The sequence below is a fragment of the Trachypithecus francoisi genome, unplaced genomic scaffold (genome assembly GCF_009764315.1).
Source record: "Trachypithecus francoisi isolate TF-2019V2 unplaced genomic scaffold, Tfra_2.0 Lachesis_group7, whole genome shotgun sequence".
In the NCBI taxonomy this organism is placed as follows: Eukaryota; Metazoa; Chordata; class Mammalia; order Primates; family Cercopithecidae; genus Trachypithecus; species Trachypithecus francoisi.
In genome coordinates, this window is record NW_022681472.1 from 32,190,260 (window position 1) to 32,217,693 (window position 27,434).

Consider the following 27,434-nt stretch of genomic DNA (forward strand, 5'->3'; position numbering starts at 1 on the left):
ATCACTCAAGAGTAGATTATTTAATTTCTATGTATTTACATAGTCTTGATAGTTCCTTTTGGAGTTAAGTTCTAGTTTTATTCCACTGTTTTCTGAAAGGACACATGATATAACTTTGATTTTCTGAAATTTATTGAGACTTGTTTTTGTGACTTATTGTATGATCTATCTTGGAGAATGTTCCATGTGCTGATGAAAATGATGTATATTCTGCAGTTGTTGGGTAGAATGTTCTGTAAATATATGTTAAATCTATTTGTTCTAGGGTACAGTTTAAGCTCATTGTTTCTTTGTTGACTTTCTGTCTTGATGACCTAATGCCGTCAGTGGTGTATGAAAGTCCCCCACTATTATTATGGTGCTGTATGCCTCATTTCTGAGGTCTAGTGGTAACCATTTTATAAATTTGGGAGCTCTGACCATAAATATTCTAGAGAATAACATCCATAAAAACTCTTGTAGACTTGACTTAGGCAAAGAGTTTATGACCAAGAACCAAAAGCATATGAAACAAAAACAAAAGTAAATAGAGTGGCCTAATTAAACTAAAAAGCTTCTGCACAGCAAAAGAAACAATCAGCAGAGTAAACAGACAACCCACTAAGTGGAAGAAAATCTTCTCAAACTATGTGATATGGTTTGGCTTTTTGTCCCCACCCAAATCTCACCTTGAATTGTAATAATCCATACATGTCAAGCACAGGACCAAGTGGAGATAATTAAATCATGGGGGTGATTTCCCCCATACTGCTCTCATGATAGTGACTTCTCACAAGATCTGATGGTTTTGCAAGGAGCTCCCACCTTCACTCTGCTCTCATTATCTCTCCTGCTGCCCTGTGAAGAGGTGCCTTCTGCCGTGATTATAAGTTGCCTGAGGTCTCCCCAGTGATGCGGAACTGTGAGTCAATTAAACCTTTTTTTAAAATAAATTACCCAGTCTCTGGTATCTCTTCATAGCAGTGTGAGAGCAGACTAATACACTATGTATCTGACAAGAACTAATATCCAGAATCTATAAAAAACTCAAACAAATCAGTAAGAAAAAAGAAAAACAACTAACTCCATCAAAAGGTGGGCAAAGGACATGAATAGACAATTCTCAAAAGAAGATATTCAAATGACCAACAGACATATGAAAAAAAAATGCTCAATATCACTTATTATCAGGGAAAGGCAAATTAAAACCACAATGAGATAACACTTTACTCCTGCAAGTATCGCCATAATTTAAAAAACAAACAAGTAATGGATATTGGCATGAATGTGGTGAAAAGGGAACATTTATTTATACTGCTAGTGGTAATATTAACCAGTATAATCACCATGGAAAACAGTATGGAGAGTTCTTGAATTAAAAGTAGAACTACCATTTGATTCAGCAATATCACTTCTGGTATCTATCCAGAAGAAAAGGAGTCATTATATGAAAAAGAAACTGCACGTGCATGTTTATAGCAGCACAATTGGCAATTGCAAAAATATAAAACCAGCCTAAATGCCCATCTGTCAGCAGTGAATAAAGAAAATGTGGTGTGCATGTGTGTGTGTTTGTGTGTGTGTGGAGGGTGTGTGTGTGTATACACACATGATGAAATACTACTCAGCCATAAAAATGAATGAAATAATGTCATTTGCAATAACCTGGATGGAGTTGAAGACCATTATTCTAAGTGAAGCAACTCAGGAATAGAAAACCAAATATTGTATGCTCTCACTTAGAGGTGGGAGCTAAGCTATGAGGGCACAAAGACATAAAAATGATATAATGAACTTTGGGGCCTCCAGAGAAAGCGTGGGAGAGGAGTGAGGAATAAAATGATACACATTGGGTATCTTGTACCCTGCTTGGGTGACGAGTACACCAAAATCTCAGAAATCACTCTTGAAAAACTTACCCATGTGACCAAAAACCATGTGTTCCCTAAAAACTATTGAAATAAATAAAAACAGTTGGGCATACTTTTAAGAAGTGTTCAGAGAAGATTTTAAATGGTCTCACCACAAAGAAATGATAAATATGTAAGGAGATGTGTGTGTATGTGAGCGTGTATGTGTGGTTAATACGTTGATTTGCTCACTTTACAACATATATACGTATCAAGGCATCACGTTGTACTCCATAAGCATATACAATTATTATTTGTCAATTAAAGAAATTCTCTGTCACCAATGCATAGAACAGTACTGATAACCAAGTCAAAAATTGATTCAGAAGAATTTGACACTTCATTTGAAGAAGGAGTACTAGATACAATTTATTTCCCTTATGTATATGTACTTTACATAAAGTATTTAAAAGAGTGATCTATGATACAATCTGTGTCTGAATATGTCTAAATACCAGTGCGTATCAAATAAAAATTCTGTTTAAACAAAGAAAGAAATAATATATGTAAGAAACTTGAATCAATGTAAAAAGAGCATTGGAGAAAGAATAAGTGAAGGTAAAGTAAAAACTTGGATATTTCTTATTTCTAAGTAATCTAATAGATAACATTTTGCTCAAAATAAAGAAGGCAACAATACATTTGATTGTGTGTGTGTGTGTATGTGTGTGTGTGTGTTTATATACAAGTGAAGTGAATGGCTGCAGTAATACAAGGGACAAGAGGAAGAAGTTAGAATTATAAGATATTTGCATTACCCATGAAGCTGCATAGTGTTCTTTTAAAGTGCATTTTGATTAGTTATAAACATATGTTAGAATAAGGGCAACCTCTTTAAAAAGTAAAACATAAAGAAGTATAACTGATATACTAAGAAAGGGATAACAATGAAATCATATTAAATGCTTAATTAAAACCACAAAAAAAAGAAAAATAGTGGAAGACAAAAATAGGAACAAAGGACAAAGTTAAAAAATAGAAAATAATAGGAAATATAAATATCAATCCAAGTATATTAATAATCACCTTAAATATCTGTAATCTAAGTGCACAACTAAAAGACAGAGATGGCCAGGCATGGTGGCTCACCTCTGTAATCCCAGCACTTCAGGAGGCTGAGTCAGGTGGATTGCTTCAGTCTGGGAATTCAACACCAGCCTAGGAAACATGGAGAAAGCCTGTCTCTATTTTAAAACAAACCAGACATGATGGCACACAAGTAAATCTGTCCCGATTTGCAGATGATGCAGGTGATTGTCTATGTAGCAAATCCAGAATAATTAACCAGAAAAAGAAACCATTCTGGAACTAATAAGCAATTATAGCAAGGTAGCAGGATGCAAGGCACGTATACAAAGTCAACCACTTTCCTATACACCAGCAGTGAATAAGTGGAATTTCCAATTAAAATCAAAATGCTATTTACCCTAGCACCCCCCAAAAGTTAAAAATTTGAGGATAAATCTAGCAAAATATGTGCAACATTTATTTGAGGAAAACTACAGAACTCTAATAAAATCAAGGAAGTACTATAATATATGAATGGAGAGACATTTTTGTGATCAAGTATAAGAAGACACCAAAATAGACAAATGAGATCTAATTAAACTAAAGAGCTTCTGCACAGCAAAAGAAACTACCATCAGAGTGAACAGGCAACCTGCAGAATGGGAAAAATGTTTGCAAGCTACCCATCTGACAAAGGGCTAATATCCAGAATCTATAAGGAACTTAAATTTACAAGAAAAAAAAACCCCATCAAAAAGTGGGCAAAGGATATGAACAGACACTTCTCTAAAGAAGACATTTATGCAGCCAACAGACACATGAAAAATTGCTCATCATCACTGGTCATCAGAGAAATGTAAACCAAACCACAATGAGATATCATCTCACACCACTTAGAATGGTGATCATTAAAAAGTCAGGAAACAGCAGATGCTGGAGAGGATGTGGAGAAATAAGAATGCTTTTACACTGTTGGTGTGAGTGTAAATTAGTTCAACCATTGTGGAAGACAGTGTGGCGATTCCTCAAGGATCTAGAACTAGAAATACCATTTGACCCAGCAATCCCGTTACTGGATATATATACCCAAAGGATGATAAATTACACTACTACAAAGACACATGCACATGTATGTTTATGCAGCACTATTCACAATAGCAAAGACTTGGAGCCAACCCAAATGTCCATCAATGATAGACTGGATTGAGAAAATGTGACACATATACACCATGGATTACTATGCAGCCATAAAAAAGGATGAGTTCATGTCCTTTGCTGGGACATGGATGAAGCTGGAAACCATCATTCTCAGCAAACTGTCAAAGGACAGAAAACCGAACACCGCATGTTCTCACTCAGAGGTGGGAACTGAACAATGAGAACACTTGGACACAGGGCAGGGAGCATCACACACCAGGGCCTGTCACGGGGCGGGGGGGTGGCGGTGGACTGGAGGAGGGATAGCATTAGGAGAAATACCTAACGTAAATGACGAGTTGGTGGGTGCAGCAAACCAACATGACACATGTATACCTATGTAACAAACCTGCACATTGTGCACATGTATCCTAGAACTTAAAGTATAAAAAAAAAGTATAAGAAGACACAATATTGTCACGATGCCAATTCTTTCAAACTGAATCTATAGAGTCAATGCAATTTTAATTAAAATCCTAGCAAGTTATTTTGAGGATATTAACAAACTAATTGTAAAGTTTATATGGAGAGATAAAAGACCCTGATAAGCCAACACAATATTGAAGAGGAATAAAGTTGGGGGACTGATTTCAAGGCTAACTATCAAGCTATAATAATCAAGACAGTATGGTATTGGGCCAGGTGTGCTGGCTTATGCCTGTAATCCCAGAACTTTTGGAGGCTTAGGTGGGAGAATTACTTGAGATCAGGAGTCTGAGACCAGCCTGGGCAATATAGCAAGACCCCATCTCTACAAAAAATGAAAGCCAGACACAGTGGCATGATGGTGCATGCCTGCAAGTTCCAGCTACTTGGGAGGCTGAGGCAGGAGGATTGTTTGAACACAAGAGTTTGGGACTCCAAAAAGCTGTGGTCATGCCACTGCCCTTTATCCTGGGTGACAGAGTGAGACTCCATCTCTTAAATTTAAAAAAGTTATAGCATTGGCAAAAGAATACACAAACAGATCAATGGAACAGAATAGAGAGCAGGTGGAGACCCACATACATGTAGTCACCTAATCTTTGACAAAGGAGCAGAGACAATATAGAGGAAAAAACACAGTCTTTTCTGCAAATGGTGCTGGATCAACTACCTATCTACATACCAAAAAAAATGAACCTAGGCACATAATTTACACCTTTCACAAAAACTAACTCAAAATGAATTTTGTGTTTTATTTAAATGTAAAACACAAAAGTATAAAGCTTCTAGAAGATAACATAGGAAAAAATCTCGGTCACTTTGGGTTTGTCAATAACTTTTTAGGTCCAACATCAAATGCATGATCCATGAAAGATGTAATTGATAAACTGAACTGTATTAAAATAATAAAAATTCTGCTCTCTAAAATATACTGACAAAGGAATAAACAGATAACCCACAGAGTGGGAGAAAATACTTAAAAACCTATATCTGATAAAGAATTGTTATCCAAAAATATACAAAGAACTTTCAAAACTCAACAATAAGAAAAATACAATTAAAAAATAGGCCAAAGATCTGAATGGACACCTCAACAAAGAGAATATATACATCACAAATAAATACACAAAAGTATGTTTAACATCAAGTGCTATTATATAATTACAAATTAAGACAAAAAAGATAAAGCTGAGTAAGATGGCAGAATAAAAGCCTACACTGTTTGCCCCCACTGTTGGAACACCAAATTTTAACAACTATCTGCACACAGAAAAGCATCATGACAAGAACCAAAAATCAAGTCAGCAATCACAGTACCAGGTTTTAATTTCATATCACCAGAAGAGGCATTGAGAAAGACTGAAGAGACAGTCTTGTATTACTAACAAGAAGCCTGCAAAAACTACAGTGTTATTGGGCTTGAGGCCCAGGTCCCTTCAAATTCCTGGACAGTCCACTGATATGGTTTGGCTATGTGTTCCCACTCAAACTTCATTTCAAATTACATCCCCACGTGTTGGGAGAGGGCCCTCCTGGTAGGTAATTGAATCATGAGGGCGAACTTCCCCTTGCTGTTCTCATGATAGTGAGTGAGTTTTCCAAGATCTGGTTGGTTATTTGAAAGTGTGTAGCACTCCCCCTTTCACTCTCTCTCCCACTCCACCATGGTAAGACATAGACATAATTGTTTCTCCTTCACCTTCCGTCATGATTTGTAAGTTTCCTGAGGCCTCCTAGCCATGCTTCCTGGTAAGCCTGTGGAATTGTGAGTAAATTGAACCTTTTTTCTTCATAAATTATCTAGTCTCAGGTAGTTCTTTATAGCAGTGTGAAAACAAACTAATACACCCTCCCAAGGAAAAAAGATACAAACAAGCCCAGACTATGAAGACTACAATACCACCTAACTCTTCAATGCCCAGACACAGACAACCATCTACAAGTATCAAGACCATCCAGGAAAACATACTTCAATGAATGAACTAAATAAGGCACCAGGGACCAATCCTGGAAAAATAGAGATATATGAGCTTTCAGAAAATTCAAAATGCTTTTGAGGAAACTCAAAGAAATTCAAGATAACACAGAGAAGAAATTCAGAATTCTATCAGATAAATTTAAGAAAGATTGAAAGACTTTGAACAAATTAAGTAAAAATTATAGAAATTATATTGTTGAAAATTCAATGGACATGTTGAAGAATTCTTAATAGTGTTGAAGTGGAATTGATCAAGCAGAAGAAAGAATTAGTGAGCTTGAAAACAGGCCAATTGAAAATACATAGTCAGAGAAATCAAAACAAAAATAATACAAAAACAGTGAAGAACACCTACAGAATATAGAAAATATGCCTCAAAAGAGCAAATCTAAGCACTTTTTACCTTAAAGAGGATGTAGAGAAGGAGATAAGGGAAGAAAGGTTATTCAATGGGATAACATAGAGAACTTCTCAAACCTAGAGAAAAATATCAACATTCAAGCAGAAATAAATGAATTTGGAATTATGAAAACAATACAAAAGATCTATGAAACAAAAACAATTGTTTTTTTTTTTTTAAATAAACAAAATGGAAAACCCTTTAGTCAAAAAAGAGAGAAGACCCAAATAAGTAAAATCAGGAATTAAAAAAAAAAAAACACATTATAATTGATAACACAGAATTCAAAGGAACATTAGTGGCTACCATGAACAACTGTATACCAATAAATTGGAAAATTTAGAAGAAATGGATACATTCCTAGACGCATACAACCTACCAAGATTGAACCATGAAGAAATTCAAAATCTGAACAGTCTAATAACAAGTAACAAGACTGAGACCCATAAGGAAAAATTTCCCAGTTTAAAAAAAAAAAAAAAGAAGTCTGGGAACTGATGGATTCACTGCTGAATTCTATCAAACATTTAAAGAAGAGCAAATACTACTCCTATTCAAAGTGTTCTGAAAAATGAAGGAGGAATGAATGTTTTCAAAATCATTGTATGAAGCCAGTATTATCCTGATACCAAAACCAAAGACACATTCATAAAAGAGAAAACTACAGGCAAATATCTCTGATGATTATTGATGCAAAAATCATCGATAAAATACTAGCAAATCAAATTCAACAACACATTAAAAAGATGAAGATCATTCATTATAACCAAGTGCTCTATATCCCTAAGATTCAAGAATGATTTATCACATTCTAATCAATCAATGCAATGCATCATATCAATAGAATGAAGGACAAAAACCATATGATTAAACAATTGAAACTGTAAAAACATTTGATAATGTTCAACATCTCTTCATGATTAAAAAAACCCTCAAATATCTACCTATAGAAGGAACATAAAAGCCATGTTTGACAGACTCATAACTAATATCATACCGAATAGGGGAAAATGACAAGCCTTTCCTCTTAAATACTTAACATGACAAAGATTCCCACTGTTATTCAACAAAGCACTGAAAGTCACAGCCAGAGCAATCAGACAGAAGAAAGAAACAAAAAACATACATTTTGGAAAGAAAGAAGTCACATTATGTTTGTCTGCAAATGATGGGATCTTATTTTTGGAAAAAACTAAACATTCCACCAAAAAAAAAAAAAAAAAGCTATTAGAACTGATAAATTCAGGAAAGTTGCAAGACACAAAATCTACATACAAAAATAAGTGGCTTTTCTATAGGCCAACAGTGAACAATTTGAAAAAGAAATTCCAAAAATAATCCCATTTACTCTAGCCACAAATAAAAGTAAATACCTAGAAATTAACCAAAGAAGTGATAGATCTCTATGATAAAAATGATATAACACTGATGAAAGAAATTGAAGAGGGTCACAAAAAATAGAGTGATATTTCATATTCATGGATTGGAAGAATCAATGTTGTTAAAATGTCCATACTACTCAAAGCAATGTACAGATTCAAAGCAATCCCTATCAAAATTCCAATGACATTCTTAAAAGAAATTTTTAAAGATTAGAATTTATATGGAACAACAAAAGACTCAGAGTAGCTAAAGCTTGGGCAAAAAGAATAAAACTGGAGGACTCAAATTGCCTGATTTTAAATTATACCACAGAGCAATTATTAACCAAAGTAGCATTGTACTGGCATAAAAACAGGCATATAGACCAATGGAACATAATAGAGGACCCAGAAACAAATCCACATACCTACAGTAAACTCACGGTTGGTTGATAATGGCACCAAGAACATACATTAGGGAAAAGGCAATCTCTTCAATAAATGGTGCTGAGAAAACTGGATATCAAAATGCAGAAGAATGAAACTAGACCGCTATCTCTTGCCATATAGAAAAATCAAATCAAAGTGGGTTAAAGGCTTAAATATAAGACCTCAAACCATGAAAATGCAACAAGAAAAAATTGGACAAACTCTCCAGAACATGACTCTGAGCACAAATTTCTTGAGTAATATGCCACAAGCACAGACATCCAAAGCAAAGTTGGACAAACAGGATCACATCAAATTAACAAGCATCTGCACAACAAAGGAAACAATTAACAAAATGAAGAGGCAACACACAGAATGGGAGAAAATATTTTCAAAGTACCCATCTGAGAAGGGATTAATAACCAGAATACATAGGAAACTCAAACAATTCTATATGGAAAAAAATCTAATCATCTGATCAAAAAATGGGCAAATGATTTGAATAGATAGTTCTCAAAAGAAGACATACAAATGACAAATAGGCATATGAAAAGGTGCTTAACATCATGGATCATCAGAGAGAGGCAAAACAAAACTACAATGGATATCAGTTAAAGTGGCTTTTATCCAAGAGTCAGGCAGTAACAAATGCTGGTGGGGATGAAGAGAAAAGGAAAAACCCTCGTACACTATTTATGAAAATGTAAATTAGTATAACTGCTACAGAGAACAGTTTGGAGGTTCCACAAAAATGTAAAAATAGAGCTGCCACATGATCCAGCAATCCCACTTCTGAGTATATACCAAAAAAAAAAAAAAAAAGAAAAGAAATCAGTATATTAAAGAGATATCTATACCCCTATGTTGTCATGACACTGTTCACAATAGCCAAGATTTGAAAGCAACCTAAGTGTTCATAAACAAATGGATGGATAAAGAAAATGTGATACGTATACACAATAGATGATATGGTTTGGCTTTGATTTTGCAGCCTGGACACAGGTTCCCATTGCCCTGTGCAACCTCCAAACACTGCTCCCTGTGTCCCTGCCACCCCAGTTCCAGCTATGCCTAAAAGGGCCCCAGATACATCTCACATTGCTGCTCCAGAGGGTGCAAGCTGCCAGCCTTGCAGCTTCCACATGGTGTAAGCCTGTGGGTATGCACAGGGCAAGAGATGAGGCTTGAGATCCTTTGCCTAGATTTCAAAGAATACATGGAAATGCCTGGATGTCCAGTCAGAAGTTTGCTTCAGGGGCAGAGCCCTCATGGAGAACCTCTCCTAGGGCAGTGTGGAAGTGAAATGTGGAGTTGGAGCCCCCACACAGAGTCTCCACTAGGGCACTGCCTAGTGGAGCTGTGAGAAGAAAGCCACCTCCTCCAAAACCCAGAATGGTAGATCCACCAAAAGCTTGCACTGTGCAATTGGATAAGCCACAGGCACTCAATGCCAGCCCATGAAAGTGGCTGCAGGAGCTCTACCCTGCAGAGCCACAAGGGTGAAGTTGCCCAAGGCCTTGGGAACCCAACCCTTGCATTAGTGAGGTCTGGGTGTGAAATGTAGAGTCAAAGGGGAGATTATTTTGGAGCTTCAAGATGTAATGACCGCTGTGTTGGGTTTCAGACTTGCATGGGGCCTGTAGCCCCTTTGTTTTGGCCAATTTCTCCATTGGAATGGGAGCAATTGCCCAATGTCTGTTTCCTCTTGTATCTTGGATGTAACTGACTTTTGATTTTACAGGCTCATAAATGGAAGAGATTTGCCTTGTCTCAGATCACACTTTGGACTTGGACTTTTGAATTAGTGCTGGAATAAATTAAAACTCTGAGAGACTGTTGGGAAGGCATTACTGTGTCTTGAAATGTGAGACGGATATGAGATTTGGGAGTAGACAGGGCAGAATAATATGGTAGAGCTCTGGTTCCCACCTAAATCTCATATTGAGTTGTAATCCTCAATTTTGGAGGACGAGCCTGGTGGGAGGTGATTCAATCATGGGAGTTGGCTTCCCTCTTGCTGTTCTCCTGATAATGAGTCAGTTATCATGAGATCTGGTTGTTTAAAAGTGTGTAGCACTTCCCCCTGTACACTCTTCCTCCTGCTCTGGCCATGTAAGATGTGCTTCCTTCCTCTTCCTTACCTTCCACCATGATTGTAAATTTCCTGAGGCCTCTCCATTCATGCTTCCTGTACAGACTGCAGAACTGTGAGCAAATTAAACCTCTTTTCTTCATAAATTACCCAGTCTCAGGAAGTTCTTTATAGCAATGTGAGAATGGATTAATACAATGGGGTACTATTCAGTCACAAAAAAATGAGATTCTGTCATTTATAGTAGCATGGATGGAACTGGAGGTCATTATGTTAAGTGAAATACATAAGGCACAGAAAGACAAACATATGTTCTCACTTATTTGTGGGATCTAAAAATTAAAACAATTGAATTCATGGAGATAGAGAATAGAAGAATGGTTACCAGAGTCTGGGAAATGTAGTGGAGAAGTGTAGGTGAGGTGGGGATGGTGAATGGGTACAAAAAAAATAGCTAGAAACATAAAAGCCATGTTTGACAGACTCATAACTAACACAACAGGGGGACTATAGTCAATTATAATTTAATAGTATATTTTAAAATAACTAAAAGAGCATAATTGGATTGTTTGTAACACAAAGAACACATGCTTGAGGGGATGGACATCCAATTTTCCATCATGTGATTATTATACATTGCATGCCTGTATCAAAATATTTTATGTACACTATAAATATATACACTCATTATGTACCTACAAAAATTAAAAATTTTAAAAAAGAAGATAGCCCTACATACCTATTTGAATGGCCAAAGTCCAGAATACAAGTAGCATGGATGTAGACTAAAAGGAACTATCATTGCTGGCGGGCATCCAAAATGGTACAGCCACTTTGGAAGACAGTTTGTCTGGCAGTTTCCTACAAAACTAAACATACTCTTATTATAACATCCAGCAATTGTACTTCCTGGTATTTACCTAAAATAGTTGAAAACTTATGTTCACACAAAAACATATACACTAATGTTTATATCAGCTTGATTCATAATTTCCCAAACTTGGGAGCAACCACAATCCCCTTCCATATTTCAATGGATAAACTGATGTTCATCCAAACAACAGAATATTATTCAGCATCAAATAGAAATGTACTAAAAGCCATGGAAAGTCAAGGAGAAAACTTAAATGTATATTACTGGTGAAAAAGCCCATCTGTAAGGTTACATACTGTATGATTCCCACTACATCACACGTCTTTTAACAATAGAGATATGTTCTGAGAAGTGTGCCATTAGGCGATTTTATTGTTGTACAAACATCATAGAGTGTGCTTACACAAAGAGAGGTGGTACAGCCTACCACACACCTAGACTAGATGATATAGCCTATTGTTCCTAGGCTACAAATCTGCATAACATGTTACTGTACTGAATACTGTAGGCAGTTTTGATACAATGGAAAGTATTTGTGTGTCTAAACATATCTAAACATTTTTAAAGCACAATAAAAATATGGTATTATAATCTTATGGAACCACTGCCATATAAGTAATCATTGACATTGTTATGTCAGGCACCAACTGTACTTTTAAAATTTAAGTGTTCTCCACATCTGTTTTTTCTTTCTTTCTTTTTGAGATGGAGTCTCACTCTGTTGCTCAGGCTGGAGTGCAGTGGCGCAATCTTGGCTCACTGCAACCTCTGCCTTCCAGGTTCAAGTGATTCTCCAAGCCTCGGTCTCCCAAGTAGCTGAGACTACAGGTGCGTGACAGCATATCTGGCTAATTTTTATATTTTTAGTGGAGACCAGGTTTCACGTTGGCCAGGCAGGTCTCAAACTCCTGACATCAGGTTATCTGCCCTCCTTGGCCTGGCCTCCCACATGCTGGGATTATAGGCATGAGCTACTGCATCCGGCCTTCTCCATGTCTTTTCTTAGATTCATAGATCATTGGTCCTTTGGCTGGTTCAAAGCATTTTTCTGGTCTACACCTCCACTTTCCAGTCCATTTTCATAATCATTTTCCATATAACTCTCTGGAAAAACTTACTTGATATCTAAATTTGACATGAGGTAGCTTGCATCTGGAGAGCTACATTTGTTAAAGGTGAAAATAAATAAAACATATAATGATAGATATAGTTTGCCTCATACTTTCTTTATATCAGGGAATTGTACTTTTATTACATGTAGTTATATGTAATTTCTACAAAGAACCTCCACATTTTTAGAATGCATCAAGTCATAAAAATCTGCATTTTTTTTGTAAATACCATCCCTTTTGGAAGAATATAATCAGATATTTCATAACACTTTGTTTTGTAATTTACACTTTTATTTAGTCTTCATACTTAACGATTTTCCAAATGTATTCTTAAACAACTTAATTTCACCAATTTTATTATGAGCTTGAAGCTAATCATTCTTATTTATTGAGAATATTGTTTACCTTGTTTTAGGAAAATGATTATATCTGTCATTAAGACATTATAAACATTTTCCCATGCTTGATAATTATTAAGATCATGAAATTATATACAAAAAATTATGAAACTGTTCTTTATTAGGTACTTGGCTGTTAGGAGAAAAAATACTTTTTTCAGCCCACGGAATGGTAGGTAACCTAAGTCTTTAGAAATAAGGATACCCACATAGTCTTGCAGAATTGATGATTCATTTTTTGTGTAAAATTGAGTTGTAATTAGTGAATTGCATGGAACTCATTTAAGCCAATACCTGATGCACAGTAAGCAGTCAGTATATGTTTAGAATTATTATTTTTCTTAGTTATGTAGAAAACCTTTTCTACTCTCCCATTTCCATCAAAATATTGTCCTTTTCTTGTCTTACAAACCAACTTAAATACCACAAATATTAGGGAAACTCCATTTGGGTCAAAGTGATTATAATCTTTGATATAACTTTCCTTTAATTTCTCATTGGCTTAGTTCTAGTTCTTTCTTGTATTTTCTTCCCCCAACTAGTCTCAGCTAAACGTTAAGCAAAGCAGGTTCTCCTACATATTTTTCTATGTATCCTCCATAGCAATGAGCACTAGATCTTGCATCTCACTAGGCTTTTGTGTGTACTTGTGAAATTACCCAGTTAGACTCCAATACTTATGTGATGAAATACACAGGCAGAAAACAGGTAAATTATATGGATTTTAAGCTCCCCTTTTAAACAGATACAAACAACTTAATTTGCAAAATACTCACTTTTTTGGGTAAGAGAAAAGTCTTCATTTTTGAAACATCTTAGAAAGCTGAGCTCCATCAAACTTATATTTTGTAGCATGGATATCTAACTCATTTGAATATTGCATCAAGACCATGCCAAACTGAATTTAGTTTCCAAATTTTAACTCCAAATTTGTCTCTACCTTGGAAGACTATACATATGTGGAACAGAGACTATGTGTTTCAGTCAAGAGCACAATAAACAGCTTTCTATTTTTAGTTATTTTAAAGCTTCAAAATTGAATAAGCCTTTACTAGTGTAAATGACAGAGTGACTAGTATAGCATAACATGATATATTCATTTTAAAGTCTACACTTTATTTTTAGTCTAGTGATACGCTTGCTCTTGCTCAAATGTTCCATGTTATTTTTCTGTTTTTATTTTCCGTTTTTTCCCATTGCTTTTTAATTTATTCATTCTTTTAAATCCTTAACAAATTAGTATAATTTCCTAATTACCTCCTCCCATCTTATTTTTTTTCACTTTGGCATCAAACCTTCAGTCTTCAGTCCAAGGCCTACTATTGTATCTTTAGAATGATTTAGATTTAGATTCAACATTTTTGTATTCAACAAACATTTCTTGAGCATTCTGACGAACAGTCTCTTTGCCCCTCCTGATCCAATTTCTATCTTTTATCTACTCTCTCATTGCTCTAGAAGGCTGGCTTTTAATGTCTAGAACTCTAGACCAACTGGGCTCTATTTCTTTTTTCTTAATGGATTTGTCTCGTAGTACTAGATGAAGTAAGAGTTTGCAGTTGTAGCTAACTCTACTTAAGCCGGAACGCCTGTATGGCAGTCCTTTCAAACAGGCAGAACTCTTTCTCTATATTCCAAAAACTCTTCGCTTCTCTTGCTCCTTCTGGCCTAACCATGGTAACAGTTCCTTCTTGTTAGTTTCACTTAAACTTGTGCATATCTTGTAAATAAATTCTTTAATAAATTTCCGTAATTGCCTCATTGAATGTGTCATCTATTTCCTACAAATCCAATATTTCACTGTGTACCTGAGTTTGTAGTCTTTTCTATATACTGTTTTATAATCTTGTGAATAAACTGATAATATAACCCATATTTTATAAAGGAACAGAGACACAGAAGATTTTGTAGAGTTGCGTGGACACTCAGCTAATATATAATACAGCCAAAAATTAAATCATGGTCTTCTATTCAAAGTCTAGTATTCCTTTTCCTGTGACTTTACCTTGGTATGATTATTTATTGAGAACCTAGGGAACATTGTTATGTATTGAAACTGTATCCAGATAAACTCACAGGTATAGAAGAACAACAGAAATGCATCTGAATAGGAATTATTTTGGCCAGAACTCTCTGACTGTGACACATTTTTCTATGTTAGTATCAATACTGAATTTAAGGACTGCCTCTAGTTTCCCTTAAGAGTCATTTTTATGGGATGTTGGAAGTACTAGAATTATTTTTGCTTATCCTTGAGAAACATGTTAAATAACAAGTCTAAATTGATAAATAAACAAATGGATAGATAGAAAGATTAGATGAGATAAGATAACAGACTGCTAATGCAGAGCTGAAGAATAAGGGCTAGAGACAAGAAAACATGTTAATGATATGACTGAGTAAAATTAACATGAGATGAGATAAGACAAGATAACAGATTATTGATGCAGAGCTAAAGAATAAGGGCCAGAGACACTCAACCTAGATCCAGATGCTGACCATAAACAGAACACCACCTCACCCAAAGCTCACTGAGTCAGTCAGTTGGCAGAGTCATCAAATGGAATCTAATGAGCAGACTGTAGGTTCTGGAGTTAATTGAAGCTATGGGGATCATCTGGACAGTTGTCCATATACAGCAAAACTAAAGGTGCTAAAGGATATAAGGAGCAAGTGTGTTAGTAAAAAAATTAGGTGGTAATTCAAAATAATATGTGCACTTCAGACTTATTCTGGGGAGTAAACGAAATCATACGTGTAAAATATACAATCCAGAAGCTGGCACAAAGTATATGTGTGCTATAATGAATGATATAGAGAAAGCTACTGATAATCATGCCTCTGATGAAATGGCCAAAAACATAAGGCAGTGAATAATAGAGATCTTAACTGAGATAAAAAAGAATGTTAAGAATCAAAGCAGGAACTGATACCATGGCTCAAAAATGCTTGTGCTACAAATAATGGGGCATCATACAAAATTGCAACAGGTAAAAGATGTCTGCAAGAGCCCTTGCACAGACTTCTTTCCCCAGACAATCTGATTCATTCTGAGATGATTCAAAGCCCCAAACATATTGCTCTGACTGGATCTATTTTTCCTACGACAGACCTGTAACCTAGAATTAACTGCTTCTTTCTAACCAACACCTTTTTTTTTTTTTCAAAATTGAAATTTCAGGTGCTAGAAAATCTGATGTCACAATTTGTCATCAGGTAAGGATGACTTTTAGGTTTAATGTCTTCTTCTCAACATGTTTGTTAATCTAAAAAGTAATCTCTAATTGGTTAAAGATTTTAATATGTTTTTTTTGTAAATTTGTTTGAGTTCTTTGTAGGTTTTGGATATTAGCCCTTTGACAGATGAGTAGATTGCAAAAATTTTCTCCCATTCTGTAGGTTGCCTGTTCACTCTGATGGCAGTTTCTTTTGCTGTGTAGAAGCTCTTTAGTTTAATTAGATCCCATTTGTCAATTTTGACTTTTATTGCCGTTGCTTTTGGTGTTTTAGTCATTAAGTCCTTGCCCATGCCTATGTCCTGAATGGTATTAGCTAGGTTACCTTCTAGGGTTTTTATGGTATTAGGTCTAACATTTAAGTCTCTAATCCATCTTGAATTAATTTTCATATAAGGAGTAAGGAAGGGATCCAGTTTCAGCTTTCTACTTATGGCTAGCCAATTTTCTCAGCACCATTTATTAAATAGGGAATCCTTTCCCCATTTCTTGTTTTTGTCAGGTTTGTCCAAGATCAGATGGCTGTAGTGATATTATTTCTGAGGGCTCTGTTCTGTTCCATTGGTGTATATCTCTGTTTTGGTACCAGTACCATGCTGTTTTGGTTACTGTAGCCTTGTAGTATAGTTTGAAGTCAGGTAGCATGATGCCTCCAGCTTTGTTCTTTTGACTTAGGATTGTCTTGGCAATGCGAGCTCTTTTTTGGTTCCATATGAACTTTAAAGCAGGTTTTTCCAATTCTGTGAAGAAACTCATTGGTAGCTTGATGGGGATGGCATTGAATCTATAAATGACCTTGGGCAGTATGGCCATTTTCACGATATTGATTCTTCCTATCCATGAGCATGGTATGTTCTTCCATTTGTTTGTGTCCTCTTTTATTTCACTGAGCAGTGGTTTGTAATTCTCCTTGAAGAGGTCCTTGACATCCCTTGTAAGTTGGATTCCTAGGTATTTTATTCTCTTTGAAGCAATTGTGAATGGAAGTTCATTCATGATTTGGCTCTCTGTTTGTCTGTTACTGGTGTATAAGAAAAAAAAAAAAAAACCCCATCAAAAAGTAGGCAAAGGATATGTACAGACATTTCTCAAAAGAAGACATGCATACAGCCAACATACACATGAAAAAATGCTCGTCATCACTGGCCATCAGAGAAATGCAAATCAAAACCACAATGAGATACCATCTCACACCAGTTAGAATGGCAATCATTAAAAAGTCAGGAAACAACAGTTGCTGGAGAGGATGTGGAGAAATAGGAACACTTTTACACTGTTGGTGGGATTGTAAACTAGTTCAACCATTATGGAAAACAGTATGAAGATTCCTCAAGGATCTAGAACTAGAAGTACCATATGACCCAGCCATCCCATTACTGGGTATATACCCAAAGGATTATAAATCATGCTGCTATAAAGACACACGAACACGTATGTTCACTGCGGCACTATTCACAATAGCAAAGACTTGGAATCAACCCAAATGTCCATCAGTGACAGACTGGATTAAGAAAATGTGGCACATATACACCATGAAATACTATGCAGCCATAAAAAAGGATGAGTTCATGTCCTTTGTAGGGACATGGAAGAAGCTGGAAACCATCATTCTCAGCAAACTATCACAAGAACAGAAAACCAAACACCGCATGTTCTCACTCATAGGTGGGAACTGAACAATGAGATCACTTGGACTCAGAAAGGGGACCATCACACACCGGGGCCTATTATGGGGAGGCGGGAGGAGGGAGGGATTGCTTTGGGAGTTATACCTGATGTAAATGATGAGTTGATGGGTGCAGCACATCAACATGGCACAAATATACATATGTAACAAACTTGCACGTTATGCACATGTATCCTAGAACTTAAAGTATTAAAAAAAAAAAAAAAACTTGGAACTAAAAAAAAAAAAAGATTTTAATATTTTGAAGAAGTGCTCCCGTGAATTGTGGAACATTTATTTGTAACCATCAGCAATACAGAAAAAGTAAGTTTAGTTATGTTTGTGTGATGGTTAATTTTAGGCGTCGACTTGACTGGATTAAAGAATTCCCATAGAGCTGGTGAAGCATTACTTCTCGGTGTGTCTATGAGGGCGTTTCCAGAAAAGATGAGTGTGTGAGCTGGTGGAGTGAGTGGGGGCAGATCCTCCCTCAGTGTGGGTGGAGACCATCCAATTAGCTGGGGACCCAGATAGAACAGAAAGTTAGAGAAAAGGTGATTTCCTTACATTCTCTCTCTCCTAGAGCTAGCATGCTTTTCTTCTGCTGCCCTTAGAAGAACTTCAAGATCTCCGGCCTTTAGACTTAGACTTGCACCAGTGGCCCCTGGGTTCTCAGGCCTTGGACTGAAAATTACACCATGGACTTCCCTGGTTCTGAGGCTTTTGAATATACACCAAGCCACACTTTCAGCTTCCCTGGTTCTCTGGCTTGCAGATGGCCTATTGCGGGACTTCTCAGCCTCCATACTTCTGGGAGCCAATTCCCCTAATATAGCCCTGATTAATACAGTTTGAGAGAGTTGTTGCTTCCTAGAGTCCTGTGGGAGAAAAGGGGAAGATACAAAAAAAGTTTTGGTGGTTATGTTTCCATTCATGTTTCTGTGGATTTGATCAGCCTCTTTTATTGAGTCAGAAAATTCAGTATTCTTAATTATTCATGTTTGATTTTTCTGAATTAATTTGCACATTTAATATAATTCTCAATTTTAAATAAACACAGCTGAATTTTTTTCATAGCCTGACAGACATTGGCAACAAATAATAATCTAGAAAAGCAAACAGGCAAGGATATTAAAGTATGAGTCATGAGGGTGTGTACTAACATAAAATATTGCAATTTATTAAAATTAAAGCAACGATAACTAAATAGTGTAGTATTTTAGCCAGATGTACAAACTTCTAGACAGATGTACAAACCAAGAGAATAAGATAATAAATTCAAGAATAACATACACATACATACACTATATATGTTAATATGTGTATGTGAATACATATGTATATATGTATACATGTATATATGATTAAAGGAAGCACCAAATAATATGTAAATAAATTATATTGGTACCATTTATTATCATTTGAAAAACTGTAAGTCAACACTTCAAACGTGCTAATTTAAAGTATCTGATTAAAATTACAAAAAACTAGCCAAAACAAGTGAAAAACTACCAAAAAATGATTTTATACTTATAGAACTCTGAAGTATTAAACACTTTATAAATTTGAAATTATCGATATAGCCACAAAGAAATGTATTGACAAATTTGGCCATTCTCCTGGTGAAGAAAAATTAATGTAAAATAAAAAGAATGCAGCCAAAGAAGGATATTTGCAGCAAGTGTTAAGGCTACATAAAGAATTCTTACAAATAGAATAAAATCAGAAATATAGACAAAAGACATTATATATAATTCAGACAAAAGAGAGTATATTTTAGTAATTAGAACTCAAACAGGGGAAAAATAATTATTATATCTTCTAGTCAAAGAAATGCAAATTAAAATAACAAGGAGACAGTATTATTAAATCAGATAAATTTTTAACAATCAGACTCAATGTTAGTATTACTGGCAGCCTCAGTGTCCACTTGAACTGATAAATAATAATGTAGATTAAAAACTAGAATTATCTTTCAAAACTACAAAAATATTTATTTCTTTTGATACAAAAGCAAATTTCTTGAAACTTTACACATGTTTTTATTGCAGACTCATTTGTTTTTTTAAAAATAATTCTGTTTAATTCAAAATTCAAAAATAAGACAAGCTCTTTAGAGAAAAATGTTAAAAGCCAAGAAGAAAAATAAATTAATAATCACTCAAAATCCCACCATTAAAAATTAACCACAAAATTTGGTAAATTAAATTTCCTTAATATTTTCCTAGGTATACAAAATGTTATATCATTGAGCTCATAATATATAAATTTGTGTAATACAGTTTTTGCTTTACTTTTTATTTTTAAGTCATTAGAAAGTTGGCAAGAATAATTTTAATGATATATAATTCATTCTTGTATATTTCCATGCTTTATTTTACTCTTTCTTTGTAATTGGACATTAAATTACAGATTTTCAACATTTAAACAAATGCATTCTATAGTAACAAAAGTTTCAAAAAAAATCCAAAAGTATAATAATGTAAGTGGTTAAAACAGAATAAATCAGTCTGGTGCGTGGGCTCACACCTGTAATCCCAGCACTTTGGGGGGCCAAGGTGGACAGATCATAAGGTCAGGAGTTCAAGACCAGTCTGGCCAACATGGTGAAACCCCATTTTTACTAAAAATACAAAAATTAATCGGACATGGTGGCGTGTGCCTGTAATCCCAGCTACTCGGGAGGCTGAGGCAGGGGACTCTCTTGAACCGAGGAGGCAGATGTTGCAGTGAGCCCGAGATCTTGCCACTGCACTAGGCAACAGTGTTTCAAAAATAAAATAAAATAAGATAAAATAAAACAAAATAACATAAAATAAAATAATCCATCCATGATCAAATTAATGAAAACTGCAGTACAATGGAAATAAGCTTATGATACAGTGTCCATCCACCAAATTGCAGCTCAGGGCTTAATTATTTTAAGAAACTTTTCCTGGTACATTACATTAAGGAGATGCTCACCTCACTTTCATTTAATATGTAGAACTTCCTGACTTGTCCATGCTTTGTAGTTCCAGTTTTACAGTGCCTCTTTTTTAGTTGCCCTGTGGGCACCCCAGGACATGTTAATGGTATGACTGACTGAGTAAAATCTGCTAATGAAAAGACTGAATAAGAGTAGCAAATCTTTGCTCATGTTCTCCATCTCTCTTTTTTTCTTTTTTTTTTTTTTCCAGGTAGTGGTTTTCCTTTTTCTTGTTAGTACCAAGTAGGCATACATTAATCATGGTTTTCTGAGTTAGGAACAAATGATTTTCAAAAGATTTGGAAAATATACCGCCGTAATTCTATCATGAGGTTCCATGCAGAGAGCAACAGTTCAGTGTGAAGAGTCAACACTGTAGATTATTGACTTCCTATTTGCCTTGGCAGACGGAGCATCACAGTCAATCTCAAAAATCAGCATTTCCATCAGAAGACACCTCTGACAACAGGTCATAGACAGGCCTGCTTTTATTATTAATGCCAAATTAGAAGAGGAAATAATGCCTAATATCTAGCTTGAAAGCAACATTTACTACATACAGCTTAGACCATGAAATTTGGGTTTAACTTCAGCAATAATAATCTAGGATGATAATTTTTTTGATTCTAGCAGCTAGAAGGTCCTAACAAGGTGAAGTTAGACAAGAAGTCTGAAGCCATTTTTCATCAAGTTCATTTCACTCGTGAATTAATAGGGTAGAACATCTATGTGTGTTCACTCTCTCCTTTTGCCTGTTTCACCCAAGCATCCTGCAGATGACTGTACTATGCCCTACGCAGCGACACTTTGGCTGCCCAAATCATTCGAGACATCTTGGCTTATTTTGAGTGCGCCACAGTCAATCAAGGCATCTACACTTTGCTTGTAACTGTCAACAGAAAGGGTGCCTTGTGGTCACACACGAGGGCACAAGTGACCCAAGTCAAAGGACAAGGAAAAGATGGAATATTTGTTATTTTTGTCAGTCATAAAGGGAAAGATTTTTGCATTTCTTTTTCTAAAATTATGTATGTCATTGCTCGGCAGACTTTGAAAGAAAGTGGAAAACTTAAAAATGAAAGAATGCAGAAAACATCATAAGCATTACTTTTGTTGGTTAGATTTTGCAATTTACAAACTGTTTCACTGTTATCATGACTGTGTTATACAAGCGTGCATGTCAGTTTATGCACCATGTAATTGTTCCTTTGGGGAAATAGTATCTTCACTTAAGGGTGAGAAGAAAAAACATGATTTTTCTTTTTACAAATAGGCAATGATATCTTGCATGAAAGTATACTTTTTTGCTTTGTTTTCACAATTCATGAACATGTGCATATAGACATACATGCATACATACAGAACAGGGACAGACGCAGGCTTAAATTGGTTTGATAACAGCATGGCATTCTCAGTAGTCTGCAACATAGATTACATGCCCAGCTTTATACTCCCAAATTAGTTTCATGGAATTAATTTTTCCCATACTACTCTTTGTTATAATTTTCATCACCAAATATTCCAGTGGATTACACATTTCATAAGGAGATGGGATCTCATTCAACATTGTAGCACACAATGTAGGAAAAAATGTTAATCCCATGGCATTTATGAAAAGAAAATTACATTAATTACATTTAATTTTAAATTTTGTTTATAGACTATTTCTTCTACGTATAAAACCAAGCTCTTTAAAATTTAATTTTTATAAACTCAACAAGTTTATATAATGTTCTAAATTATATCTCTTCTTTAAAAAAATTTCCCTCAGATTTGAGTCTGTTTGATTCTTAGAATTTTCAAAATTATGTAGGTTTTATTGAAAATATCATTTATTAGTGTAATATGCCAAAAATGTAACTTTTCAAATGGCAAACTGGTATATACTTAGATGCATTAAAATCTCCTATAAATTGATGATAATGATGGGTAATATTTATTGGGTGCTTATACCTGTGCCATTTCACAGGATATTTAACAATCCTCTATTGAGTCATCTATCTCTGTTATTATAATACCCATTGTATAGAAAAAGAACACTAGGCTCAAGAAAGTTAATTAACGGTCTAGGGTCACACCACCATATCAACTGGAGTTAGAATTCTCTCTCTCTTTTCACTGACCCCAATGCTTCCACTCTTATGTACTTTGCTCTATAGTTTGCTTAATAACATGTGTGTGCCTTTCTGACATCTCTGTCTCCTCCCTAATATGTACTAGCAAACTGCATTTACTATCTTCCTGTTTTTATGGTTACCTAGAGTTTGTCTCAGTGGTTGTAAATGATTTTCACATAATCTGCAACTCTGATGAGTAATAGAAAAAGGCAATTTTTAATAAAAGCCTTTTTGAATAAAAGCGAATGCAACAGAAATAATAGAAGCGATTATTGATAAAAGTACAGAAAGTTAGGCACTGAATCCTATCCTGAGGGTAAAAAGCAATAATTTCTCTCAAAGTATCATAAGTTTATGCTTGGTCTTTAACAATGGTATGTAAATACAACAACCACAACGAAGGAGTACGCTTTTGGAAAGAAGGACATCATCAATAATTCCTATTAATGTTACAGAAACATGTAATTCAAAATATCATATTTTCACATGGAACACTTGGATTCCACTAAACTTGTGCATCTTTTACAAACCCATTGGTAAAAATCACGCCACTGAGAATGGTGGAGGTCTAGATATCATACCACTGAGACAGAGCCTGAAAATCAGACCTGCCACATCCATCATTGTGACAGCTAGCCTAGGTTGTCTAACTCCAGATACATCTACTCTTCTTCAGAACCAAATAGCCAAAGTCAGCTGACTTTGGTCAAGGACACTTTCTCCTTATTTCTTAACTAGGAGAGGTGAACGAAGGGCTGTTTCTTCCCCATTGAGACAGAGTATATTTTTACCCCCTTGGATTCAAAGAAAAGAACGTTTTTTGCTATGTGACTTTTAGGAAGCAGCATGACAGTGCTCAAATAGAAGACTGAATCCCATCTCTAGTACTTATCTGCTCTATGAACGTGTGCAAGTGTCTTAAAACCTCTCTATGACTCAATTTCCTTTTCTGTAAAGTGGGAATAGTAATAGTACTTACCTCAATGGGGAGCTATGTGGATAAATGTGACCATTTTAGTAAAGCACTTATCACCATGCCTGGTACATGGTGAGCACTCAGTGAACATTAGCTTTGCTTCCCAACAGTCAGCAATGTCTAAAATGGTGGCTAAAAGCATTAGTGTGCTTATTTCCCATAGAATTCAGCAGTCTTGCTCTACTGACTTTCATCTGCCAAACTCTTAGTAAATGAACTGCTTCATTTCATGCTGAACATTCCAACTAGGCCCCTTCCCTGTGATCCTCCAAGGAAGGAGAGGATAATGACTAGACACAGAAAGGTATCCTGGTGAAACTAGAGGATATTATGCTAAGTGAAATAAGCCAGGCACAAAGGGACAAGTACTGCATGATCCCACTTATATAATATATCTAAAGGAGTCAAATTCCTAGAAGCAGAGGGTAGAATGGTGGTTACCAGGGACTAGAGGGAGAGAGAAATGGGGAATTGGTTTTTAATGGGTGTACTCAGTTATGCAAGAAGAAAAAAGCTCTAAAGACCTATTGTACCTCATTGTGTTTATAGCTAATACTGTACTGAACAACTAAACACTTGTTAAGAGGTTGCATTAATCCATTTTCACACTGCCGATAAAGACATACCTGAGACTGAGTAATTTATAAAGTAAAAGAGGTTTAATGGACTCATAGCTCCATGTGGATGGGGAAGCCTAACAATCATGGTGGAAGGTCAAAAGCACTTCTTACCTGTCTGGGCGAGAGAGAATCAGGGAGCCAAGCAAAAGGGGTTTCCCCTTATAAAATCATCAGATCTCAAGAGACTGTTCACTACCACCAGAACAGTATGGGAGAAACCGCCCTCACGATTCAGTTATCTCACACTGGGTCCCTCCCACACACACACAAATTATGGGAGCTACATTTCAATATGAGATTTGGGCGGTGACACAGCCAAACCATATCAGAGGTTAAATCTCATGTTAGGTGCTTTCTAACCACAGCAAAAGAAAAAAATAGAAATAATGAAAAAAAAAAAGGAAGGAAGATGGAAAAGGAAATGAAGGAAGAAGGAGCCTGAGCTGGTATCCCTCCAATTCCTGGGCCAAAAGTAGAAGTATGCACTTCAAATGCTTTCCATTTGTTTTTATTAAATCCGTTTAAAAATGAGAGACCCAAAAGATACTTTCTAAACCTACATTAGAGTTAAAAGTTATCTGACACTTTGAGCTAGATTCTCCCAATCTGTCAGCTGCTGTCTGCTAGAGAAATTTTATGCCCTGAAACAGTTGGGGCACACAATAATTCCTAAGTGTGACTTCCAGGAACACCTACTTTACACAATACCAGTATTAAGCATGTAAACTCCTAAGCTTTAAAATACAAAAATAATCCAACCAACACAGTGAAGATTTTAAGGGAGCTGTGACTCCAGTAATTTCAAAGTTATGTCATCTAATTGTATAGCATCCTCATCTTTTCCGGAACATTTATTTCTCAGATTAAATGGAAGTATATAAATTGGTATGTGGGATTTGGAAAAATAATTTGTGGTTCTCCTAAATATAAATGGTAACACTATAAGCTATTATATATATAAAAAAATTTTAAAGGGGACAGCAAAGAATATAGTCACAAGAATTAGAAATGTATAGCAGAATACTTATAAGTTTATGTCATGCATTCTGTCATTTCTGATAATACATGGATGAGACTTCTCATAGAAAAAAGTCTATAAGCACATTTGCTCACAATTTTAGTCCTAAATTTAGTAAGGGAGTGTCTTCACTAGCCTTATAAAGTCAGAGGGAAACAGCTCTACCCTTCAAATAAAGATCATGATGATTAAACACTTAAAAAGTGAAGTAGTCGGGTAGATTTAAGTTGACCAAGGTAGGCAGTCTTTGACGGTTTTTTTTTTATCCTTGAATACGAATACAAATGTTAAAAAAGACAAAGATTTTGAATGTCTTCATATGCAGATATACTGTGGCGTCTCAAAATTTTTAATACTATTGGACCTTTTTTTAATATATATTATAAAACATCTTCTAACATGATATGATTTATTCCTGGAAATTAAATTTTAAGGTATTTCAGAAACATAAATATATAAGGTAAATTAATTTTAACCTAAAAATATTAAATAGAACATTTGCAAATATAATATCAGCATAGTTATTAGAATATGTTTAAAAATAGGCATGTACATTTCCATACCTATCAAACACTTAATAAAAGATGACTCCTCAGGACAATTTGCAAACTATGGTTTCATCTAGATATATATTGGTGTAAATCAGGAACTTTCAGTTCACCATTTTTCTAAACAAGTATGCCATAATCTTTGCTAGCTCTGTTTCCGTGAGGCCATCATAAATCTACCACACTGTACTGTCTTCTCAGAATGCAGTCAAAGATTCAAATACTTGAAAGTATAGAGAACTAGACATAGAGCAAGTCTATCTTCCTAGTCAGTAATCTCAATCACCTGTGGGACATATTTCATTTTAACAAAATCTTAATAGAAATGCCCTCATCATGTGTAAAAGCTAACCCTTTATTATTATACTTTATTGAAAAAGACCTTTTCTGTTACCCTAGACAAATGAAATAGGAATGGACAATCTTTTCAATGTATACACATATGTGGTTTGCATACAATGTCTACTAAATTAGCCAGGATGGACTATAGTGAACTAAACGCAAACCTTGATTCAAATGGCATAAAACATTTTTCTCGATTTGCCACTGCTGATATTTAATTTGCTTTGATCTAAACCTGCTAACATTATCCAAGTGGATGGAACAACTAAGATAGATTATTATGGATTTCCTTTTAATACTGAAGGTGTCTGTTAAAAGAAAAGTAAAATAAATGAATAAAAATACTTAATTTTCAGTCTTCAAAGTTAAAATGCTATACAGAAACCAGAAAAAAAATTTAACCTGTTCCTTTTTTGGAATTATACTTTATAGTTTTGTATTTATTGAATGCATTCATAGGCTCCCTTAGGATGTGAAATGTATGGAAATATATGTGCATTACTAAAGAAAGAACTAAATTTATTCTTTCCCCACATCATGCTCTTCTTTGCAGTAGAGGTTTTTAATTCAATACAGAGCTAGAATGAGATGGAGCCAATTTCCTGGTCTATATGTGTGACAAATGCTGAAAGTGGCACAAGATTAACAAATTAGTTGAAGTATAGATCTTAAAAGATTTTTTTCTGTGTCTCTAAATCAAAATTCATACTTTATTTGAAAGGAAGGCTTCTTTATAATTCAGTAATGAATAAGGGTATTTTATTTCTTTGTATTTAAGA

At 35.1% G+C, this 27,434-nt stretch overlaps 1 long non-coding RNA gene across 1 annotated transcript in view; it reads right to left on the minus strand.

Moving 5' to 3' along the window:
* LOC117079019 overlaps nucleotides 1-27,434 on the minus strand; it is a 70,129-nt gene that overhangs the window by 23,337 nt on the left and 19,358 nt on the right. The window lies entirely within an intron of this gene.